At 45.5% G+C, this 23,297-nt stretch overlaps 1 protein-coding gene and 1 pseudogene across 1 annotated transcript in view; one reads left to right on the forward strand and one right to left on the reverse strand.

Moving 5' to 3' along the window:
- The window catches only part of CES5A (carboxylesterase 5A), a 239,727-nt gene that overhangs the window by 153,075 nt on the left and 63,355 nt on the right, over nt 1-23,297 (reverse strand). The gene's annotated exons all lie outside the window — the stretch shown is intronic.
- The window catches only part of LOC117034703 (tigger transposable element-derived protein 1-like), a 94,504-nt pseudogene that overhangs the window by 68,451 nt on the left and 2,756 nt on the right, over nt 1-23,297 (forward strand).

Raw genomic sequence — 23,297 nt, forward strand, 5'->3', positions numbered from 1 at the left:
ATTTTTTAAAAGGGATTAGAACTAAGATTTAAAAGCAACTCTTAATGCACCAACCTCTCCATTCCCACAGTCCTTTGGGCCCAGAATCGTAGAACCTATTTATAATGCATGACTTTCAAAGCCCCTGTGGGAGCCAGAGGGCAAGAAGGAACACAGGACTGTGCAGTAAAAGCCCCTAAGCCATCTGGACTATGGCACAATGATAAGTGGTGTCCTCATGAAAGCCTGAAGGCCATCAGAAAGGGGCCCTTGGGATCACCAAAGAAAAGAAAACCAAGAATGTGCTCATGACGGTTGAGCGTTTTGCCATGAGGAATCCTGATCCCACCACGCGCGATCCTGAAGCCTCAGGCAGGTTCCTCGGCATCTCTGTGGAGCGATTTCCTCATCCACACCAGCTCCTAGGCTTTCTGTCAGGATTCCATGAGGAAATGTGTGGTAAAGGTAACACTATCTGGCATGGAGAAAGCATCGCTCGTGTTTTAAATCACCAGCTTAGCAATACAGCAAAGGAAATTTCACGGTGCTTTTAATTTTATGAAAATTGGGGGTCCGTGTGTCCCAAGTATGGTAACTCAGATAACCAGAATATTCAGTCCAACAGAACACTCTGCTCCCCCCAAATGCCACACAGACGGCAGCTGACATCAAAGTACTCGCAGGAATCAGGAGTAATTGGGATTGCAAACACCAGGGGTGCTCAAATAAAACCACGTCATAAATGTTTTAAATGAAGTTACAACTTCGGGAACAGGCATGCCACATGAACTATCCGACTTTGTAAAAGCCCTTCCATCACCGTGGCGAGAACGGAAGCTGACTGAGTTACCGTGCTCCTGTTCTAGTCATCAGAATTTAGTAAGAAAAATAAGGGGAGAGGGATGGATAGACACAATCCATCTTACAATGAGGAAGTAATTAAAGCCAGGATAAAAACACAGGTAAGGGAATTCTTTAAAAACTTAAACGTAACAAATAAGCAGGCAGAATAAAATGGATCCCTAGGCAGTGAAGAAACTTGTTAATAAACTTGCTGAACCACCAACAACCCAGAAAAATAATAGTAAGTGAGGACGAGGACATTTGGCATTGATCTTGAAGTGAGTTTGGGAGAGAAAAGCTCTTTGGGCAACTGAGTAACTAACTTTCAGGGAAAGAGGGTCGTGAAAGAACAGGGGAGGAAAGGTGGAGCGTTTCCCTTGCTTGCCCTCCCTCTGTGGTTACCACACCATGTTTCAAGGATGGGTCATCGTCAGGGTTAGAATGACCTGGGCTACATAAAGAAATCAATTCTGTGAGTATTTACTGAGCACCTCCCACGTCCAAGTCACCATGCCAAATGAGAGATACAAAGATGTGTAAGGCTGGTCCTGGATCTCTGGAAACATCTGAACCACAGGGATAATAGCTGCGAACACATAACAGGCAATTGATCTGCAGCAGAGTTACATGCAGCACACAGGGACACAGGAAGGAGGTGAATATCCACCAAGAGTATGAGGGAAGGCTTCCTGCAGGAGGTGGCATTTCAGGTGACCCTGAAGAGTGTGGAAAATGTTTCAGGCAGAGTAATGGCATCCATCCATCCATCCATCCATCCATCCATCCATCCATCCAACAATCCATTCAATTAACAAATAGTTACTGAGCACTTACTATCAGACACTGTGTTACTTGCTGATGACAGAATTTTGAGTTAAAAGAGACAGAATTCTTACTGTTAAGGAGCTACTGGGGAGGCAACTATTCACTGAAGCATCAAACCTTCAGATGTAAATTGCAGTGTGGCAATGCCATGAAGGTGGTCCAAGTTTCTGCCTGAGGTTCGAACAGGAATGTTTGACCTGGCAGAGAAGTCCAGAAAAGTCTTGCTGAGGAAGTGATGGTGGAACTGCGGTCTGAAGGGGAGTCAGAGATGTCCAGGCAGGGAAAGGGGACTGCAGCATTCCCACCTGAGGGAATGACAGGCTTCAAGGTAGGAAAGAAGCGTGATGAGAACAAGGGGCTGAAACTGTCTGGGAGGCTAGAGCATGGTGTGGGGGAAATAATGTGTGGAGATGAGGCCAGGGAGCCAGCAGGGGGTTGTGGGGTCTTGGGGGGGGCGGTCTTGGCGAGGAGCTTCCACCCTGTATTCTAAGAACAATGGACAGTCTTACAAACAGTTTAATTGGTGCCATAATATGGAGGAGGAGGAGGGAGTGGCATGACAAGAGTTTAATTTTGGAAAGATTAACTGGCTGGTGTAGAGACTGGGTTAGGGCTGCAGTGGATGAACTGGGAGTCCAGCAAGAGACATGGTAGTGGCCAGGCCTGGGCGGGCAGCACTGGGGATGGGGAGAAAAGGTGTCAAGATAGTTAGGGGTAAGTCAGCACGACTGGAAGCTCAATGGTGGGGCTTCGGTAAGGAAGAGGGAAGTTTCATGGATACCTCTGGCTTTCTGAACTGAACAGATGGCGGTGCCAATTGCCTAAAAACAAAGGACAATGGCAAAGGGCCATTGTGGTAAAGAGAGATGAGATGAAAGGAGTCAGAAGTTTGGAGGGGTGGTCAATATGTATCTCCCTCAGTAAACTAAAAGCCCTCCGAGGGTAGGACTCTGTCTCTTTTTACTCAAAACTGTGTCCTTGGCAACTAGTACAGTGCCTGACAGATAGATAGCAAGTGCTCGGCAACCGCGTGTTAATTGAGGGACTAGTTGGATCAATGGATGATTTGGGTTTGGGACATGTAAAGTGTGAGGTGCTTTAAGACACCTCAGAGGAGATGTCAGGTAAAAAGCTGGGTAGGTGGACTCCAGCTCAGGAGAGAAGTCAGGACAGGAGCTATAGGAGCGTGATCACATAAGGGGAGTAGCTGGGAGAGAAGACGAACAGGCCTGGCTGGATTCAGCCTTTAGAAATTCCAACAGGTCAGGGCCAGGTGGGGGTGGGGGGAGGTACACAAAGGAGAAAGAGAAAAGGCAGCCAGAGTCAGAGGGAGTATTGCAAGAAGGAGAGAGTGGTCAACGGTGTCGATTGCAAGTAAGATGAGAACTGAAGAACGTCCTTCGGATTTAGCAGCACTGAGGTCATCGGTGACCTTTGTGGGAGCTGTTTCTGTGGAGCGATGGAGTGGGAGCCAGATTGGAGGGGGTGAGGAGTGGGAGGTGATGACACGGTGACAGGGTGTAGACACAAGTCTTAGGAGGAGTTTGGCGGTGAAGAGGAGAGAGGTGGGGCGAAAGCTGAGCAAAGGAGGGCGTGTGGCTGGCAGGTTTAAGTGACAACAGCCCCGTGTGGCTAGAATAGTGAATTTTGTGCCTTTTTTTCTGCCCCAACATCCCCTGAGGAACAAATACCCCAAGTCATTAACAGAATCAGACTATCAGGAGGAGTGATGAACTTGGTTTTGGGTGAAGTAAATGGAGGGGTTTATGGAGGGGACAGGCGGAGAGAGATGTTGGCAGGGTAGCTGGAAATAGGGTGTAGGGCAGCGCGGTCCAGCACCAGCTACTGCCAAATCCAGCCCCCACCTGTTTTTATACGGCCAGCCCACAAGCTAAGAATGGCTATTACATTTTTAAGTGGTCGGGGAAAAGTGAAAGGGAGAATAATACTTCATGACAGTAATAAGTATATGAAGTTCTAATTTTAGTGTCCATAAATAAAGTTTTATTGGAACACAGCCACACTGGTCCATTTATATACCATGGATGGCTGCTTTTGCGTCACTAAGGCAGAAGTGAGTAGTTGCGACAGACCAACTGGCCCACACAGCTTAAAATATTTACTATCTGGCGCGTTACAGAAAAAGTTTGCCAATCCTTGGTCAAGGGCATAGGAAAGCAATCAGAGCAACTTTTTGACAGTCAACATTATGGGAAAGAATCAAGTGAAAGGGGACCGGATTACACTGCACATGAAGGAAAACAGGTGGTTGGCCATTCGTGGATTGCGGACGGGATGGGAACAGCCTAACTAACATCTGTGGGCCTAGGATGGACATTTGTCTCCGCTCCACCAGTGTTCCCTCCCCTTGCTGATGTCATGAGCAGGCCCCCACGAGGCTCAGCCTAAAGGATGCTTCTTCAGGGAAACATTCCCCTTCCCTTCCTGACTGAGTCTCCCAGCCCTCTTAGACAAAGCTTCTGCACTTCTCCTTTACATCATTTATCACCATGGTAATTAAATAATTATTTGTAGAACCCTTGGTTGACTTCTCGTCTCTTCCCCTGCACTGGGAGGCACAGTGGTGTAACGACTGAGGGAGCAGATCGCAGAGATCGGCTGTGAAGTTCAATCCTGGCTGTGCCATTTCCTGGCTGGGTATCCGTGGCTCACTTACTCTCTCCTGGCCTCAGCTTTCTCATTAGCAAAATGGGAACAGTGAGAGTCGGTATCACTCAAGGTTGTAAGGAGTAACTAAGATAATAAGATGCAAAGTGCCTGCAATATAGTAAGTGCTCAATAAATACAGCATCGTTAGTAACTAGGTATGTGGATGAAGGGAGTGTGGTAAAGGAGTGGGAGAAAACAAAGATGAAACCTGAATTCCAGGGCAACTGGGTGGACGGTGATGTCATTTCCAGAGACAGGGAACACAGGAAGGGGAGTGGGTTTGGGGGACTTGCCATGTCTTAGGTGCCTGGGCTCAGCCCAGGCGCTACGAAAGGTGGACAGACGAATGTGGAGGTAAGCATAGTTGATGGGTGAGCTAAGGACTTGGAGAGTGTGAAGGCTTGGAAACGCTGGGAAAAACAGCTGAAACATAGGATGGCTGGGTTGTGTTTTTGGCCCTTGTGAAAATGCCCTGGCTTTATCATTGCTGCTGTGTGATGATCTATCTACACCTTAATAAACATGAGCTATTACTTGCATTATGTTCCTTGAGCACTGGGTCTGGTTTGTCTTGTTAATGACTGGATCTCCAATCCTTCTAGCCCAGTACCTAGCATATAGTAGGTGCTCAATAAATATTTATTGAAAGAGGAAGTAAAGGAGGAAAGGAAAGGAGAGAGACTTAGAAGTACCAGTTTGATTGTTGGGTTGGGGGATACAGCGAATGCTGGGGCCCATCCTGGACATCACCAGCTGTCCCCATACATATTGGCAGCAACATCTGTGTCTGGCTGCCTGAGGGAATTCTCTGGCGACAGGAGTAGACGGCCCATGCCTGAGGCAGCTGGAAGTGCTGGGGAATGACCGCCCTCAGGAAAGAGCAAGTCTCAGCCACTGAGGGATGGCAATTGGTGGATAAATACCCAGCACTCTCAGCCTTCAGTCGAATGTTCCGTGAGCCACGCTCTTGCCAAGGAATTGTGTCACAGTATCCCCTGTCGAGTTTTGCTCCATTTATAAGTTCATTGGGCCCGTGATCACCGCACAGCAGTCAGAATGCGGGATCACAGGAGGGTGAAAGCTACACTGAAGTCATCAAAGGGACTCCCAAACATCTGAACCTAGGTCCTCGGAACAAGGCAAGGAAGAAAACATCGGCTCTTGAGGTGTCTGCTTGGATCATAGCCATATGACCCTCGTCTGACCACAGGGAACCAGCCCCCTGCAAGCCAGGCTGGCAGCTACCTGGACTCTGAGGAAGGTCTGAGACACCTCTGTCTCAGGGCCTGGTCACCCTGGGCAGGCCACCCAGGTTCAGTCTCCTGATCTATAATTAGCAAAGGAACCAAACAAGCCATAGCTCCCTTCGCACCCCCCACAACTACATCCTATTCTCTCCCTGCATTTTGGCGATTTTTGTTTTCCCACACCGCCCTGGCTTCACTTCCCTGGGATCCTTTGTTATTATAATTACAATGTATGTGTCTCAAATAAAGAGGCAACCAACTGAATGGGAGATGGTTTTTGCAAACAGTGCCTCCGATAAGGGGCTAATGTCCAAAATATACAAGGAACTCATGAAACTCAACAACAAAAAAACAAACAACCCAATTGAAAAATGGGCAGAGGACCTGAAGAGACATTTCCCCAAAGAGGACATACAAATGGCAAATAGACATATGAAAAAATGCTCAACATCACTAATCATCAGAGAAATGCAAATAAAAACCACAATGAGATATCACCTCACACAGGTTAGAATGACAGTCATCAACAAGACAAATAGTAACAAGTGTTGGAGAGGCTGTGGAGAAAAAGGAACCCTCATAAACTGTTGGTGGGAATGCAGACTGCTGCAGCCGCTATGGAAGGCAGTGTGGAGTTTCCTCAAAAAATGACGAATAGAATTACCATATGACCCAGCAATCCCTCTCCTGGGTATCTACCCAAAAAATCTGAAAACATTTATCCATAAAGACACGTGTGCTCCAATGTTTATTGCAGCTTTGTTTACGGTGGCCAAGACATGGAAACAACCAAAATGTCTTTTGACAGATGAATGGATAAAGAAGTTGTGGTATATATACACAATGGAATACTATTCGGCAGTAAGAAAAGATGATATAGGAACATTTGTGACAACATGGATGGATCTTGAGAGTATAATGCTAAGCGAAATAAGTCAGACAGAAAAAGCAGAGAACCATATGATTTCACTGATATGTGGTATATAAACCAAAGACAACAAAAGAACAAGACAAACAAATGAGAAACAAGAACTCATAGACACAGACAATAGTTTAGTGGTTACCAGAGGGTAAGGGGGGTGGGGGGTGGGAGATGAGGGTAAAGGGGGTCAAATATATGATGATGGAAGGAGCACTGACTCTGGGTGGTGAACACACAATGGGATTTATAGATGATGTAATACAGAATTGTACACCTGAAATCTATGTAATTTTACTAACAATGGTCACCCCAATAAATTTTAAAAACAACAACAAAAAACAATGTACCTGTCTCAACCGATACTTCAGTGAAGACATTACATTTTCAGTGCCTGATACACTATAAGCACTGAAAATGTTTAATGAATGGATCAATATGCTCATCCTCCCTTTCTTTGTCCCACTCCTGTCCTCTAAACCTGAGAGATTGTCCCCCTTTTCCTGTATATGAGGGAAACCATGACAATGCCGCCTGCCCCACCCTCTTTTCTTTGACTTTCAGTTCTCAAGTCTTCCTGGGTTCTGCAGTCACCTGCCACCTCCTGGGCCCTCTTGCCCTTATGTTTCCAAATCCAATATCTTTTACTCCTGTGAGCATATTGGCTCAGCTGACTCTATGAAGCTCCCTTGGCTAATCTTTCTGCTCGACTGCTGAGCCATTTGTGACCTGCAGATAGAATAAACACAGAGGCTGCACAATCATCAGTCACTCCTGGAGAGAGTCATCTGCGTGACATGACCGGACTCCTCATGAACGTGGCCTTTTATGATGGTTCCAAGACACAATGAGTCTTGACCTTAGAGCTCACAGAGGAAAGGAAGAGTGATCGCCAAACCTTGTAGCGAAGACATTCTGTTCCCAGATGAAGAGGCCCAATGTTTCCAAGGCTTCGATCCTTCCAGAAACGCCTGTCCCGATGTCACGTTCTATCCCAGAACACCAGGAAAACATCCCCGGTGGGCAGACCCACGGGGTTTCTCTATTTTTTCCTGTTTTTGCTTTTTTCTCTCTCTCTTTTTCCTGTTTTGTGCTCAGCACTCAGTTAACTGTCTGATAACCAAAGAAGAAGTTTATAAAGTGGTTCCTAGAACTCTGCTTTTGGTCATGATGGAATAACTAGCACTAACTAACCCTGCCACTATACACTTTTATGATACTGGAGAAAATTTATGAACAATTCTTCAGATATTGGAAAAGAGGTGCACAGGACTGTGATGGCCGAGAGAAGAGAATCCGTCGAGGTGAGTCCTCTGATCACCTCGGCTTCCTGACTATCGGCACTTACTAGATCCCAGGACAGGGAGGAAGAACCCAGGCAGAGGATGGGAGTCTGCCTGAGCTTCACACAAAAGGATCAAAGTTCAGGGAGGTAGAGGTGGCTGGAATTTGAGGGACAGGCTGCCAAAGAAGAAGTAGCTCCAAGGAGAAAGAGCTTCAGACGTCTTCATTAGGTGCCCTTGGTGTAAATAAGAAACTGCATATTTGTAGGCGTGACTCCATAAGACCACACAAAGAACCACCACCAGAGAAAGAACTACTGGAGAGCAATAAGCTGAACAGCTATCAGAACTCACTCCTGGTTGGGAAGCGTTCAAATCCCAACCAACCAGAAAGAAGAAAACTTGCTCAACACCCAGGGAATTCAATAGACACTCTATCCAAGTCAAGTCTTAAAAGTAGTGCTGAATGAGCACTCCTCACAAACCTAACCGGGTATTCACCTCGTGCTAGTAAATGAACTGCCTGCCGGAATAAAACTCACCACTCTTTGAAAGAACAGAAAATTCAATTAAAAACTTAACATTCACAATGCTCTGTGTTCAATTAAAAAATATTAGACGTGGAAAGAACCAGAAAAATGAAAACCGCGACTCAGAAAGTCTATAAAAACAGTGTTGGTGAGGATGTGGGACAACTGGAACTTCACACCTTGTTGATGGTGGGGGAGGGGTTAAAAGGGAGTACCCACTTTGAAAGCAATGTGTCAGTTTCAAATAAAATCAAACATGCTTCTTACTTTATGACCTAGAAATTTCACTCCTAGGTACATACCCAAGAGAAATGAAAACATGTCCACACAAAAACTTGTGCATGAACACTTACAGACACTTTATTCACAACAGCCAAAAATTGAAAGCAACTCCAATATCCATCAACAGGTAAATGGACCCACAAGCTGTGATACAGTCACGTGCCACTTAAAGACAGAGCTACTCTCTGAGCAGTGTGTCATTAGGCATTTTTGCCATTGTGCAAATATCATAGAGTACCTTTACAGAAACGTAGATGCATTGCCTATGGCTCCTAGCGCACAAACCTGTAGAGCATGTTCCTGTACAAAACAACACGAGACTAAAACAAGCACAAGAGAAAAGGATGCAACCAAGAGACATAAACGGAAGATGTATGCAGCTGCTGCCAGTGCAACGCGGCATACTGTTTTACAGCAAACTAGTTTTATGAGTAGAACGAGTACACTCTAAAATAACAGTAGAAAGCATAGCATAGTAAATAAATAAAGCAGGAACACAGTCGTTATCATCATCAAGTATTACGTACTGTGCATATTGTATGCGCTGTACTTTTATACAACTGCCAGCAGCGCAGTAGGTCTGTTTATACCAGCTTCACCACAAATACATGACTGAGGAATTGCATGGTGACATATGACAGCTGTGATGTCACTAGTTGATAGGAAGTTTTCAACACCATGATACTATTACAAAACCTCTGTCATATATGCAGTCTGTCATTGACCAAAATGTCATCGTGGGGAAAATATCTATCGAATGGAACACTACTCAGCAGCAAAAAATAATGAACTGTTGAGACACACAATATGAAAGAATCTCTAAAACACTGTGCTGAGCAAAAAGGAGCCAGATACAAAAGAGTACTCTCTGTGATTATATTTGTGAGGAGTCCAAGAACAGGTTCAAAAGCGAATCTATAATACTAGAAATCCAATGAATAGTTTCCTGGGTCAGGGGGTGCAGGGATCAACTGCAAAGGGAAACAGAAGGATTTCTGGGATGATAGAAATGTTCTATGTCTTAGTTGTGGTAGGGGATACATGGGTGTATGCATTTGTCACAACTTAAACTGAAAACTTAAAACAGGTGCATATATATATATATATACATATACATATATACACACACACACACACATACACACATATATACGTATTATATATTCTACCTCAGTAGAGTGATTTTTTTAAGTGACGTTTGGTCTTCAGGAGACTGTGATTAAAAATACAAGGGAACTCCCTATGATCATGCACAAGCCAGAGCACATTCGACACTAATTTATGCCGTGCACGCCCAGGTGTCATGGGAAGCTGAGAAGAGGGCAGGTGGTGAGGGACTAGTCAGCATACATTGCAGAGGGAAGCTGTCCAGGAGCTGAAGGGAAAGGGAGAATTGGGGGCATGGAGAGAAGGCTTAGACTCCAAGGACAGACTGAGCACATAGAAGTGGCAATATGGGTGGCCTGCATAGGGACCATGCAAAAGACTGTGGCTAGTTCAGATGAGGTCAAATATAAGAAAGGAATCGAGTATAGGGTCTTGGAAGCAAGACAAAGATGGGCATTCTTATGAGTCCCGAGTAGGGCAACGGCAGCGCGGGGGTGATCTGCCTGCTGCAGGGAATCCAAGGCCAGGAATCCAGGAAGGAGGCTCTTGCAGGTGTATATGCATAGATGGATGGGGACCCGGGACCCAAAGGGAGGAGGAGATCTGAGAACATTCTGATGAGCACAAGCCATAGAGAGGTGCTGACTCCTTCTTACAGGACTTTCTGGACCACGGAGAGCCCCCTGTCCCAGTGGATGGAGCTCAGACTCGGAAGTCCACAGCCGTAGTTCCGAGCCTGGCTCCCCCACAGATCTGGGCAAATTTCAAAGCACTCCAAACCTTACTTTCCTCATTTGAGAGAGGGAATAATAATTCTCAACTTGCAGGGTCACTGAGAGGATTGGAGGTGAGGAAGCTGAAGCACCTGGCGCAAAGCAGATAATAAATGATAGACATTATAATTCATTTTGTGATTGATCAGAGATTCCTGGGACCACGACATGAGAAGTCTCCTCCCTTTGGGTCATGGAGTGGAGTCACACCTACACTGGATGAATGAAAAGAAAGAAGTTAACATTCACAAACCCCCAGGTCTACTAATCATGAAGGACAAGCAACCCCAAATGGAAACATCACTCACATATGGCGGTGTGTGGGCCAAAAAAGAGTGAGGTGGGTCCCTTTCACTAGATAACAAAAGGTCCAGGGGCCTGATTGTGGAAATTTGGGCCAAAGGGTTCATAACTTGAAGTTTCTCTATTGGGAGAAGGATGCCTTTTTAATTTGCAAATTGACCGAGAGTAGCCTACTTAGCCCAACTTCTCTGTCATTAAGTGGCCCCCTTGACGCTTTGACGCAGGTATCTGTGGCTCTCGGGGAATCCTAGGAGACCACTGCTCCAGAATCCTGCTGCAGGTGTTGGAGGTGTTGGGCAAGCACTAACTGAATATAGTTTCTCCGATCTAGGGAAGATTATTGTCTTGGTATTGGAAGAGACAGGCATTTACTGAGCATTTATTGTTTATAAGGCAGGTACTACACTAGGGGTTTTACCTGGATTGCCTGGAATAACTGTTCACTTATTCGACAATTATTTTTTGAGTTCGAACAGACACTGTGCAAGACTACAGTTGCACTGGGATCAGGGAGACATAAACGGATCAGAACTACAGAGTGACAAGTGACCCCCGAGAGTGGGTCCAGGGCAGATCGCCAGTACCTGACCCGGCCTTAGTGGTGGAAGGGGTGTGTGTGTATGAGTACAACACCCCAGGCAGAGGAAAGAGAGAGCGCTAAGCCTAGCAGTGAGAGACTGAGAGTGGTTCATTAGGGCAGTTGCCAGCAGTTCCTACGTGCGGAGCAGGAAGTCGGTAGCAGTAACCAGCAGCCTGGTCATAAAGGAGTCATGTGCCTGGAAGAGAGTTACCAGGTTTAACAAACGAAAACACAGGATGTTAGACCTGAAGAAAACTACCTCAGCCAGGTGGTCAAGGTCAACGTCAACACTGATAAATCATGTGGATAATACATCCCCTTAACATGATGGAAGGAGAATGATACTTGATCTCTGTGGTCTTCCACCCCAAAACACATTACCCCTGTCTCGTCATGAAAACATCAGACAGACCCCAACTGAGGGACATTCTACAAAACGCCTGGCCAGTGCTCCTCAAAACTGTCAAGATCATTAAAAAGAAGGAATGACGGACAAACTGTCACAAGCAGGAGGAGCTGAGGGGAACATGTCAACTAAATGTGATGCTGTGATACGCTATCTTGATGGGATCCTGGAACAGAAAAGGACATTAGGTAAAAAGTAAGGAAATCTAATAACTAAATCTAAACTCAATCTAAAAACTAAAGTTGGACTTTAGTTAATGACAATACATTAACATTAGTTTATTAATTGTGACAAATGGATGCTACTGACCTAAGATATTTTTTATGGTAACTCTGGACTACCTTCAGAATTTTTCTATAAATCTAAAACAAGGATCGAGAGTAGCCATTGTGTCTGGAAGCTTCCAGCAGAAGCAGGTGAATACTTCTGAGCACCAAAACTCAGGGCCACTCCAAACACAAGGGCGTGCTTCCCACTGGGTGCCCGCTCCCCACCGATGCCCACTGCCCCCCTCCCTCTCACCTCTCACCATCAAGGTCGAACCAGACATACTCAGAGCCATGAACAGAACATTTAGAAAGGAGCTTCAGAGACATTCATCCAACATCCCCCTTTGAGTAGGATTCCCATCCAGAGCTGTCCCCACAGATGTCACCTCTGTGGTCTAGCTCTTAACTACTGGTTCTGGCTTGTGGTTGTCTTTCCCCATCTTTAATTCCCATTTCCAATCTGCTTAGGTGTGAGAAAGCAGCTTTCCAAACTAACGAGAGCTATATGTTAAGTAAGAGTCAACGGTCTTTAAGCAAGGGCCCAAAAGGCTCTTCTGTGTAGAGCGAGCAACTCTGTAATGTGTATTCCAGCTGCTCAGGGATCTTTCTGTCTTACCTCCTCGCCATCTTGTTCCACATAAATGCTACTATTTTATACCTGGGTTCCACAGAGAGGAGGTTAAGTGACTGAATTTGGCGGAGCACAACCCAAGGGTTGCTTTAGTTTATTTTAGCAGCACATGAGAGAAGGCAGAGGGGCAACAGAAGGATGAGGCGTACTTAACTGGCAAAATCTCCTGCAGGAAATTACTGATGCCAGCCAGCTGCTCCAGGCCCCTGCCGGGCTGTTTCTCCTCCTCTCCCATCTCTCAGGGGATAGCCTTTCCGAGGTGGCTTGCCAGGAAGACAAGGAGGGCAAAGGTCTTGGCCTGCTGTGTGCCCACCTCTAACACTTCCCCCCATGGAACGCCTGACACACAGGGCCCTGCTAGGGGTGGGGATCGGAGGAAGTGTCCGGCAATCCTCTTTTCTTGAGAAATGGGATTGGAAATGGGGTAATCGTCTAAATGGGCAGTCCTGATGAGTCGATAAACATAAGTCCCATTTTTATTACGGTGATAAGGCTGCCTGAGCGAGTGTAATCCCTCTCCCGGGCTCCGAGAAATTGCCAGGCCGCCCGCCGCCAGCCTGCCCTTCACCACGGCTGCATTAGTCTGATGGGAAGAGGCACTGAGCTCTAGACAAACTGCATTTCATAATGGCGTTTAAAAGCATGGATCCTGGGGTCACGCCAGAGCCCAGTACACTGCTGACTGAGCTCACCGTCCCCTTGCCTCTGCCTTCCTGCTCCCCCCGACACTGATGTGGCAAAGTTGGTGCAAATGCAGGGCCACTAAAACAGTGTCAGGAAAGACTGCAATTTAAAGCGGCTCATGGAAACATGGAATAATGGGGAAAACCTCTGGCCTCTAGCCCCAGCCAATCCACTAACTCCTGAGGCCTCAGTTTCCCCAAGTACATTATGTGATTGCTAAGGTCCTTCCCCACTGTCTCATGTAAAAGACCTACAGATTCACGACTCTCCCCGCCAGCCAGGAATTCCAGCCTTACAGAGTAATTCCTCTGTGTTTTAAGGGCTGTTTTATCTTCTCCACCTCCCTACTGAATTACAACCTTCCGTTTTATTAATGAACCCCTTATGGGAAAGGATGACCTAGAGGAGCTGGAAGCGAGGCCCAAAGGAAATAGGACAGGCAGGAGAGGTGTGGCCTTGTGTGCCAGAAAGAGGCAAGGGGCTCAGGAAAGAAGGTAGCAAAACACCCACAGCCCGTCATCGGGGAATCACCCTGTGGGCAAAGCCACACTGGGAATGGATGAAGTCCAGGCAGGTGAACCACAGAGCAGGACAGCTGGTTCTGCTGGTGGCACTCAGGGACCTTCAGAACAAATTACGGCCCTGTGTGCCCTTTGCCTCCTGAATGGAGGAGTCACCTTTCCCATTCGCTCATTTACTCAAGCACCGATCAGCCAGGAGGCCGGGAGGTACAGCAAAATTAAGACTGGATTTAGATTCGGAAACTGGGCCCTAGCTGCAGTGTCAGCACTTATTTGTCACCTGACACTGAATAAAGCATGTCACCATTCTGAGCCAGCAAAATAAGGTGAGTGCCTGCCTTGCACACCTCCAGGGGGTGCCATTCCCATGGGACGCTACGTGAATAGAGCTGGTCAGAACTGGGCGATGTACAACAGGCACAGCTGCATTCGGCCCTACTTGTAGTTAAAAACATCAAATGACGTAAGTGCTACTAACATAGCACTATTATTATATTGGTAGCATTCTAGAAAGAGATACTGGATCCATAAAAGACGTTCACAAAAAGCTAACATTTAGTGGCATCAAGTTTTGCATTCTATCCAATTCGACCATGGTGGGACAATGGAGCAATTCATTTTGTCACCCTAGTGCTGCCGGTATGGTTCAAACAACAGGAACAATAAACAATAAATGAAATAGGAGGTGTGGCCCCAAGCCCAGAGTGAGGCAAAGACCCTTCATTATGTGTGCCCCTGGTCCCAAGACCACGCTACTCTCCACACTATACCCCTCTCAAAATACCCTTCATTATAAGATATTCAGGATGTCTCCATTAAAACAAGCTTCTCAAATCAGAACAGGAAGATGGGAACCAGGCACGTTTAGCTCCAAAGAAGGTTCCCCGGATCTCACACCCCTCACACAGAAACTCACCGTCAGCTCAGGGCAGCGCCCGTTCCTCTCCACCTTCCAGGGGCCACTTTGGCCTGGAAGAGGAGGAAGACCCACAGATCCATGACTCTGCCACACTGCCCACTACCCCACAGACTCCAAACCCCTTCTCACTGGTCCTGCGCATCGGCGACCGTCAGGTCAGACAGGTCAGAAATGTTAAAATTATGTAAAGCCCCTTGATCCACTACTGCCTTTTTCACAGGGGGTGGGGAATGGAAGTGGGAGATGTTCGCCCTGAGAGCGTTTGTCCCCACCTCTCTATTTCTCCTTTCATGGCTGCAGTTCAGCTTGTCCTCATCACATGCCTCCCGGTGTGACTCCCTGGTTCCAAGACCCTTTGCCCGCTACGTTACACCCCTCTCGGAGTTCCTGCTCTAAAACATGCTGTTAGACCACCACATACACGTGTCACAGGCTGCACAGCGTCCTCGTGCCCAGACATCTCAGCCACAACCTTGTTCCCACCTCACCTCTGGCTACTTCCTCCCACGTAGCTTTCATCTCAGTCCCACGGGTGGCCCTACCCATTCCCGAATAAGTGTCGTGCATTCATCCAACGCACGATTAAATGAGAGTGTGAGGTGTATCGGGCAGAGAGCAGGGCCCTGGAAGGGTAGTAGGGAGCAAACCCAGCCAGGCATCCCAGAGCTTACAACCTTTCTGGGAAAACACACAGCAATCACACAAGCACAAAAACAAACGTACGCTCACAAACTGTGACATTTGATAAAGAAATGGGCTCGGAGATGTACCAGGAGGAAGGGCTGAAGTCGTCCGGGAGAGCAGAGAAGGATTCCCTGACGATGTGATGTTTGAGCTGATACGTGAACAGCGAGAAGGAGGAATTAGGCAAATGGGGTGGGAATGGCAGCAGCAACAGGAGAGAGGGTTCCAGGCGGAGGGAGCTGCCTGGGCCCAGGGTCGGTGAGGAATACAAAGAAGGCTGGTGTGTCTGAGGACACGGGGAGGGGTGCTATGGAGCTGGCAAAGGTGCCAGGGGTCAGATTACGAGGAGTCTTACAGGCTCTCCGGAGGATAAGGCTCTTTATCCTGAGAAATGAGGAAGCATTAAGAGGTGTTAAGTAGGGACCGTGGGACATCATCAGACCTGCATTTTGAAATGCTCGTTCCAGCTGCTGGAAGGGGCAGGGGCTGGGGGCTCAGAGCAGGTGTGGGGACCCAGTGAGGAGGACATCGCATTCATCCCAGGCAAGAGATGCAAATACAAATATGGACTGGGGCCTGGGCGTGGAGAGTAAGCCGAGCAAATCAATTTCCCAAACCAGATGGATGGGAGGAGCCCTCTGGAAAGATGGAATACCGGAAGAGGGCCAGATTGCGGTGAAAAGATCCTGAAATCCGTTTGGGACATAATGGGTTTAGGGGGCCTTTGAGGCCTCCAAGAGGAAAGGTCAGTGATCGATGGGTCTGGGGCGGAGACGGACATTCTGAGAGCCATCTGCACACAGATTTTAATGGAAGATGGGGACACGAATGAGCTTGCTGTGCGGCACCGCGCGCGGTCACCTCTCTCTCCAATCGCTCCACCTCCGCCTGCCCCCACACACAGGAAGCAGGTCTCTGCTACCTCACAGAACCCCTTCGGCTCCGTTCCTCCTCCTGCGGCTACAGGGCCTCTTGTATAATTTTATGACCGAGCCCTTACAGCTTCTCCCCACTAACAATCCAAGAACATGCTGGGGACAGAGACACGTGGCTCTCGCCCTGATGTCCTCAGCACACGAAGGAGAGCCTGGCTCTTGGGTGAGCTGTAAGATACAGGCCCATTTTCCTGGTCCACCAAAAAGCCCAGTGCAATGTGGCTCTGAAAGTAGGAGAGAAGCAGGCTCAGACCCAAGCGCCTCATCTAAAACTGGTCTCAGAGTCCTCAGAAGGCAAATGGTCGCATTCCTTACCTCTGCTTCCCAGAAACCCAGATAGGAACTGAAGAGTTTTAAAGGGAGAACGACATGGATGGTTTCCCACTGTTTCTATAGGGAAAGTAAATCTGATATTTACTGGGGATGTAGTTCTCTTTTGTTAAAGACGTTATGTGCAAGGCACCTGACAGGTAAAGAAATGAGTAAGCTCTGTCCTCAAAGAACTTCTAGCACAATCTCTTACAGAACCCCGTGCCCTGATTATAATTCAAAACCAAAGTTGTGCATTATTCCACGTGAGATATCTATAAGAAAATCAAAGCCTGAGTCCTCAAGGTTATACTCTCAAGAAAACATAGGACAAACGTAAAGGAGAAGTTAACTTTACCAACCTACGCAGAGCCACCCTACCTTGTCCAGTGCCTTTTTTGCAATTAGGCAAAGGTACCCTTCCTCCAAGCAGACACTGCCTCTCAGGGGGTCCTATGACTTGGCTGGATTTCAGCCCACGTCCCCTGCCCTGGCCAGATGTCCTTATGCAATGCACATCCTGCACATGTATGTGTGACACCAGTAACGGGTGTCATTCCTGGGCAGGGATCAATACGGGAGCCAGGGAATAGGTAGAATTGACTGGGTAAGGTAAGAAGAAACACCTGCAAGGAGGGCCAGAGGCACGCCCGGTGACAAATCAGGTTTGACCCAGGTGAAGGGTGCCCTGGGGAGTAGGGAAATGACACTGGGCAGTTTGGTTGGAGAGTGATTACGGAAGGCCCCAAACACCAGGCTGAGGGGGTCCCACTTGACCTTGGAGAAGCTGAGCACTGCCTGGGGACAGACCCCCTGTGATGGTTAATTTTATGCGTCTACTTGAATGGGCCTCGAGGTGCCCAGATCAAACACTGTTTCTGGGTGTGTCTGTGAGGATGTTTCTGGATGAGATTAGCGTTTGCATCAGCGACCTCGGTAAAGCCGGCTGCCCTCCCCAGCACAGGATGGCACCATCCCATCCATTGAGCACCTGAATAGGACAAAAGGTGGAGGAAGGGAGGAGTTGCCCCTTTTTTCCTGCCTCACTACTTAAACTAGTACAGCTCAGCTCATCTCCTGCCCTCAGACTGGGGCTGACATCATCAGCTCCCCTGATTCTCAGGCCTCGGACTCAGACTGAATGGCCCCCTGGCTCTCCTGGGCCTCCAGGTTGCAGACAGCAGATGGTGGGGAAAAGATGATAGATAGATATATAGATAGATTAGGTTGGTGCAAAAGTAATTGCAGTTTTTGTAATTATGTTTAACCTTTTAAACCGCAATTACTTTTGCACCAACCTAACAGACACAGTAGGTATCCGACTGGTTTTGTTTCTCTGAAGAATCCTGACTATTACACCCCCTTCCCAAAGCAATGCCATGGAGAGTTGGCGGCCAGCCTTCGTGCTCACCAAAGTGCCCACTTGCATCTGAAGGTTCATGAACGATAACATTGGACAAGAAAACAACTAAATATCATGTGCTGACACGAAACCCTAAATAACAACATTTAATCCCTTGCATTTATAGCCTGCCTAAAAAAATATTTTTTATACCCAGTATATTTATTTTTACAATAGTGTCATTTGATTAATAGATGAGAAAACAGAACAGTGAAGGGCCTTCACGAAGGTCGAAGAGAAAATCCACAGCGGGGAAAAAGTTGGGACTGGGACCCGGGTCTCTTATTCAGAAATCGGGGCTCAGCGCACATGGCTTTCCTGTACTTGCTTCAGCAGGGTCCCTCTTTCACCAGTCACCACACTGATGACTTAAGTCTGCCAGCCCTGGGTCCTTTCCAAGAAAAGACGGAGCTTCTAAACAAGCAGTAATGACATTGATTATGCCAAGCCAGAGGCAAGGGCTTCTGGATTGTTTTCTTAAAACACTTGCTCAGCAGCACCCCGTGCCCTCATCCCTGCCACCCTTCATCCCAAGAAAGAAATATATGGTAGGTGCTTCATTAACATAAAGGGGGAAATAATTCCCTGTGGATTTTTGCAGTCTCATTTTCCTAGCTTGTCAAATGCCAGCAGCAAGCAGGTCTGGCTGCATTGCTAGCTTGGCTCTGTCTCATTTTGTAGTGTTTTGCAGATCGCAGCACTATTTGTTTTTTTCCCCCCAAATGGACAAAAACATATCACCTTTGAGTTTCCTGGTGTATCATTCAAAAGATTTCCCAGTTCAATTTGGACTTTATAATATAGTATTCTCTTTTGCTATCACAAGCCATATTTTTTCCTCCAAGAAAGAACATAAAAAGTTATTTTTAACATCATACTACAAGATACGTGATCAAAATACAATAAAAAAAAAAATCTAAATGGAAGACTTTCCAGTATGTCGTGCAAAGCATGAAAAGCAAACTGTTCCACAGCTAATTTTCAGCTATCATATTCACATTCCTTCCCCCAACCTTTTTTTTTCCTACTTTACCCTTTTCTTACTAAAGAAGCTGGAATGAAAGGAGATTTGTCTCTTTTTCTCAAAAATCCATCTCTCGCTGCTGAGTTTCTCCACACCTGGATTCACACATCTCCCACATCACGACAATTACCTCCATGGTAACCACTCATGACGTCATAAACGCAATGTGACAGCAGAAGAAACAAGAGCTAGTTGAGACCCTGCTGGAGGCAAATGTCCTTTATGATCTAAGGGACTCACAGGAACAAAGGGAATTTTGTCTTGAGATTTTAGCAGAAAAGTAATTCTTAAAATCTATTCTTGTATTTCAGTATTTACTGGATTTCAAAGCTTCTTGCTTCCCAGGAGCTTGTGAATATAGTCAAAGGGCCATAGCATGCTAAAATGGCACCATATCACCTGTACCTGAAAGCAAACTGGTGGGACCAGTGGGTATCAGCCTAAAGGCATAAATCCTTAACAACTGTGAGATCTCACAGGTATTTCAATGGTCAAAAGAGGGGCTCTTGGAATGGCTCCATGGTTTTGTAGAAAACAATGTGTTCCTGGAAAGTCTTTTTGTCTTTCTACCTTTCCTTAGCCAAAATCAATGCCCAAAGCCTCAAGCCAAGGTTAACAGCTATTAATAACTTGGTGGACAGCAGCCAAAAGCGGAGTGGCCACACCAAGAGTATGTGACATGCACACCACACACACACTTCACAGAGAAGAAGTGCTTTGTTGTGAGACAGCAGTGAGATGTGAGATGAATGTTAACATCCACTTTTCACAGGTATTTTTCTCTGCAAACGACCCCAGCTTTAAGACTTAAATTTGTATTTCAAATACTATTAGGTAAATCAGGGCTCTCAAAACATAGATCTCAAGTTGGAGATGTCAAAGTACATTACAGGAATACCTTGTTGTATTATTCTTTGCTTTGTTGCACTTCTCAGATATTGTGTTTTATACACATTGAAAGTTTGTGGCCACCTTGTATCGAGTGAGTCTATCCAATAGCATTGGTTCACTTTACGTCTCTGTGTTACATTTTGGTAATTTTTGCAATATTTCAAATGTTTCATTATTATTATGTTTATTATGGTGATTTGTGATCAGTGATCTTTGATGTTACTGTTGTCATTGTTATGGGATCTCACAAACCACACCATATAAGACAGCAAACTTAATCCATCAATGTTGTACGTGTTCTGACTGCTCCACTAACCGGCCATTTTCCCGTGTCTCTCCCCATCCTTGGGCCTTTCTATTCCCTGAGACACAGCACTATTGACATTTGGCCAATTAATTATCTTACAAGGGCCTCTAAGAGTTTAAGTGAAAGGAGGAGTTACGTGTCTCTCACTTTAATTCAAAAGCTAGAAATGATTAAGCTTAGTGAGGAAAGCACGTCAAAAGCCAAGATAAGCCAAAAGCTAGGCCTCTCGCACCAAACAGCCAATTTGTAAATGCAAAAGAGAAGTTCTTGAAGGAAATTAAAAGTGCTACTCCAGTGAACACACAAATGAAAAGAAAGCGAAACAGCCATATTGCTGATATGGTGAAAGTTTTAGTGGTCCGGATAGAAGATTAAACCAGATGCAACATTCCCTTAAACCAAAGCCTGATCCAGAGCAAAACCCTAACTCTCTTCAGTTCTATGAAGGCTGAGAGAGGTGAGGAAGCTTCAGAAACAAAGTCTGAAGCTAGCAGAGGTTGGTTCATGAGGTTTAAAGAAAGAAGGTGTCTCTGTAACATAAAAGTACAAGGTAAAGGAGCAAGTGATCTAGAAGATCTAGTAAAGATAATTAATGAAGATGGCTACACTAAACAATAGTTTCTAATGTAGACTAAACTGCCTTATACTAGAAGAAGATGCCATCTAGGACTTTCATAGCTAGAGAGAGAAGTCAATGCCTGGCTTCAAAGCTTCAAAGGACAGGCTGACTCTCTTGTTAGGGGCTAATGCGGCTGGCGACCGTAAGTTGAAGCCAACGCTCATTTACCATTCCAAAAACCCTAAGGCCCTTAAGATTACGCTAAATGTACTCTGCCTGTGCTCTACAAATGAAACAACAAATCTTAAATGACAGCACATATGTTTACAACCTGGTTTACTGAATACTTTAAGTCCACTGTGGAGACCTACTTCTCAGAAAAAAGATTCCTTTCAAAATATTATAGCTCTGTGACAATGCACCTGGTCACCCAAGAGCTCTGATGGAGAGGGACGACGAGATTAACGTTGTTTTTGTGCCTGTGGACACGTCACCCATCCTGCAGCCCATGGATAAAGTCGAAGGAATCATCCGACTTTCAAGTCTATTACTTAAGAAATACAGGCAGTAAAGCTATCGCTGCCATTGATTGCCATTCCTATGATGGGTCTGGAAAAAATAATTGAAAACCTTCTGGAAAGGATTCATCATCCTAGATGTCATTAAGAATATTCATGATTCATGGGAAGAAGTCAAAATATCAATGTTAACAGGAGTTTGGAAGAAGTTGATTCCAACCCTCATGGATGACTTTGTGGGGTTCAAGACGTCAGTGAAGGAAGTAACTTCAGATGTGGTGGAAATAGCAAGAAAACTGGGATTACAAGTGGAGCTCAGGCTGAAAATGTGACTGAACTGCTGCCATGTCATGATAAAATTTTAATGGGTAAGGAACTGCTCCTTATGAATGAGCAAAAAAAAAGTGGTTTCTTGAGATAGAATCTATTCCTGGTAAAGATTCTGTGAAGATTGTTGAAAGGACAACAAAGGATTTAGGATATGACAAAGACCTAGTTTATACAGCAGCCGTAGCATTGGAGAGGATTGACTAATTTTGAAAGAAGTTCTGCTGTGAGTAAAATGCTATCAAACAGTATCACATGCTACAAAGAAATTGTTTGTGAAAGGAAAAGTCAATTGATATAGCAAACTTCATTGTTGTCTTATTTTAAGAAATTGCCACAGCCCCCGCAACCTTCAGCAACCACCACCCTGATCAGTCCGCAGCCATCAACATCAACATAAGACCCTCTACCAGCAAAAAACATGATTTGCATTTTTTAGCAACAAATTATTTTTAAATTAAGGTCTACATTTTTTAAACATAATGCTATTGCATGTTTAATGGACTGTAGTAAAAACAGAACTTTTATGTGCACCAGGAAAACAAATAATTCATGTGACTCGCTTTATTACAATATTTGCTTTATTGTGGTGATCTGGAACTGAACCTGCAATTTTCCAAGGTATGCCTCTATTTACTAAAACCACTGCACCTTTCCCCCCCCCTCTTCTTTCACAAGATGCTAGTGTAAAATTCAGGCTACTTTAATCTCTGTGATTGCAAAAGAAAAAGAGCGAAACAAACAAAAACTGAAGCTTGAAGAGGAACTGAACTCACAATCTGGGAGCAAAAAGGTAAACATTACCCAGTGAGCTTCTCAGTTTAATTACTGGCCTGAGAATTTCAATTTACATGTTTTTAATTAGCCACAGCAAAACTCACCTATTATTCCCTGAATACAGAATTTTCAAAGCAAACAGAAAACAGGGGAGGAAAGGCTTATTTAAGAGCCTCCAAGATTTACTCTTTGCATTCTTCTCATTCTTTTTCCCAAATTTGGGGTTAAAATTTGTCACAAAGTGTTTCTATGAACAAAAATTAATTCTGGCCATTATTTTAGCAAACAATTTCAGAAGCACATGGCTGTCGTAGAGGGCTATATAGACTTTTGCATAAACAAAATAACACAACTGTGTTTCCTCCTGAAATGCAGAGAATCGTACTGCATGGGTATGTTTGCTGATTGAGTGAGTGAGGGACTCAGGGCTCCTTCACTCATCCTGCCTTTTCATGTCCTTAATCTTTTACTTGCATTTTTTAAGTATATTAACTTGTTTCTTGTCTATCTTGGGTTCTTCAGCTTCAGGAAGAAGAAGGAGGAGGAAGAGGAAGAGAAGGAGGAGAAGAAGGAGAAGAATGAGAAGAAGAAGAAGGAGAAGAGCAAAATTAATTTTAATTGACTTTATTTTCAAAAATGTGTCATTCCAGATTTCTAAGAAGTAGAATTTTAAAAATGACTGTGCATTGCCAAAGTTTCCAGGAGCCTTCAAATGGCTGTCACTGACTTATCGTGGGCTCACAATGACACCTAGGGAGAAAGTACTTTTGATCATGAAAGAATAACCGTTTTA

This window comes from Rhinolophus ferrumequinum, chromosome 15 (assembly GCF_004115265.2).
Source record: "Rhinolophus ferrumequinum isolate MPI-CBG mRhiFer1 chromosome 15, mRhiFer1_v1.p, whole genome shotgun sequence".
Classification (NCBI taxonomy): domain Eukaryota; kingdom Metazoa; phylum Chordata; class Mammalia; order Chiroptera; family Rhinolophidae; genus Rhinolophus; species Rhinolophus ferrumequinum.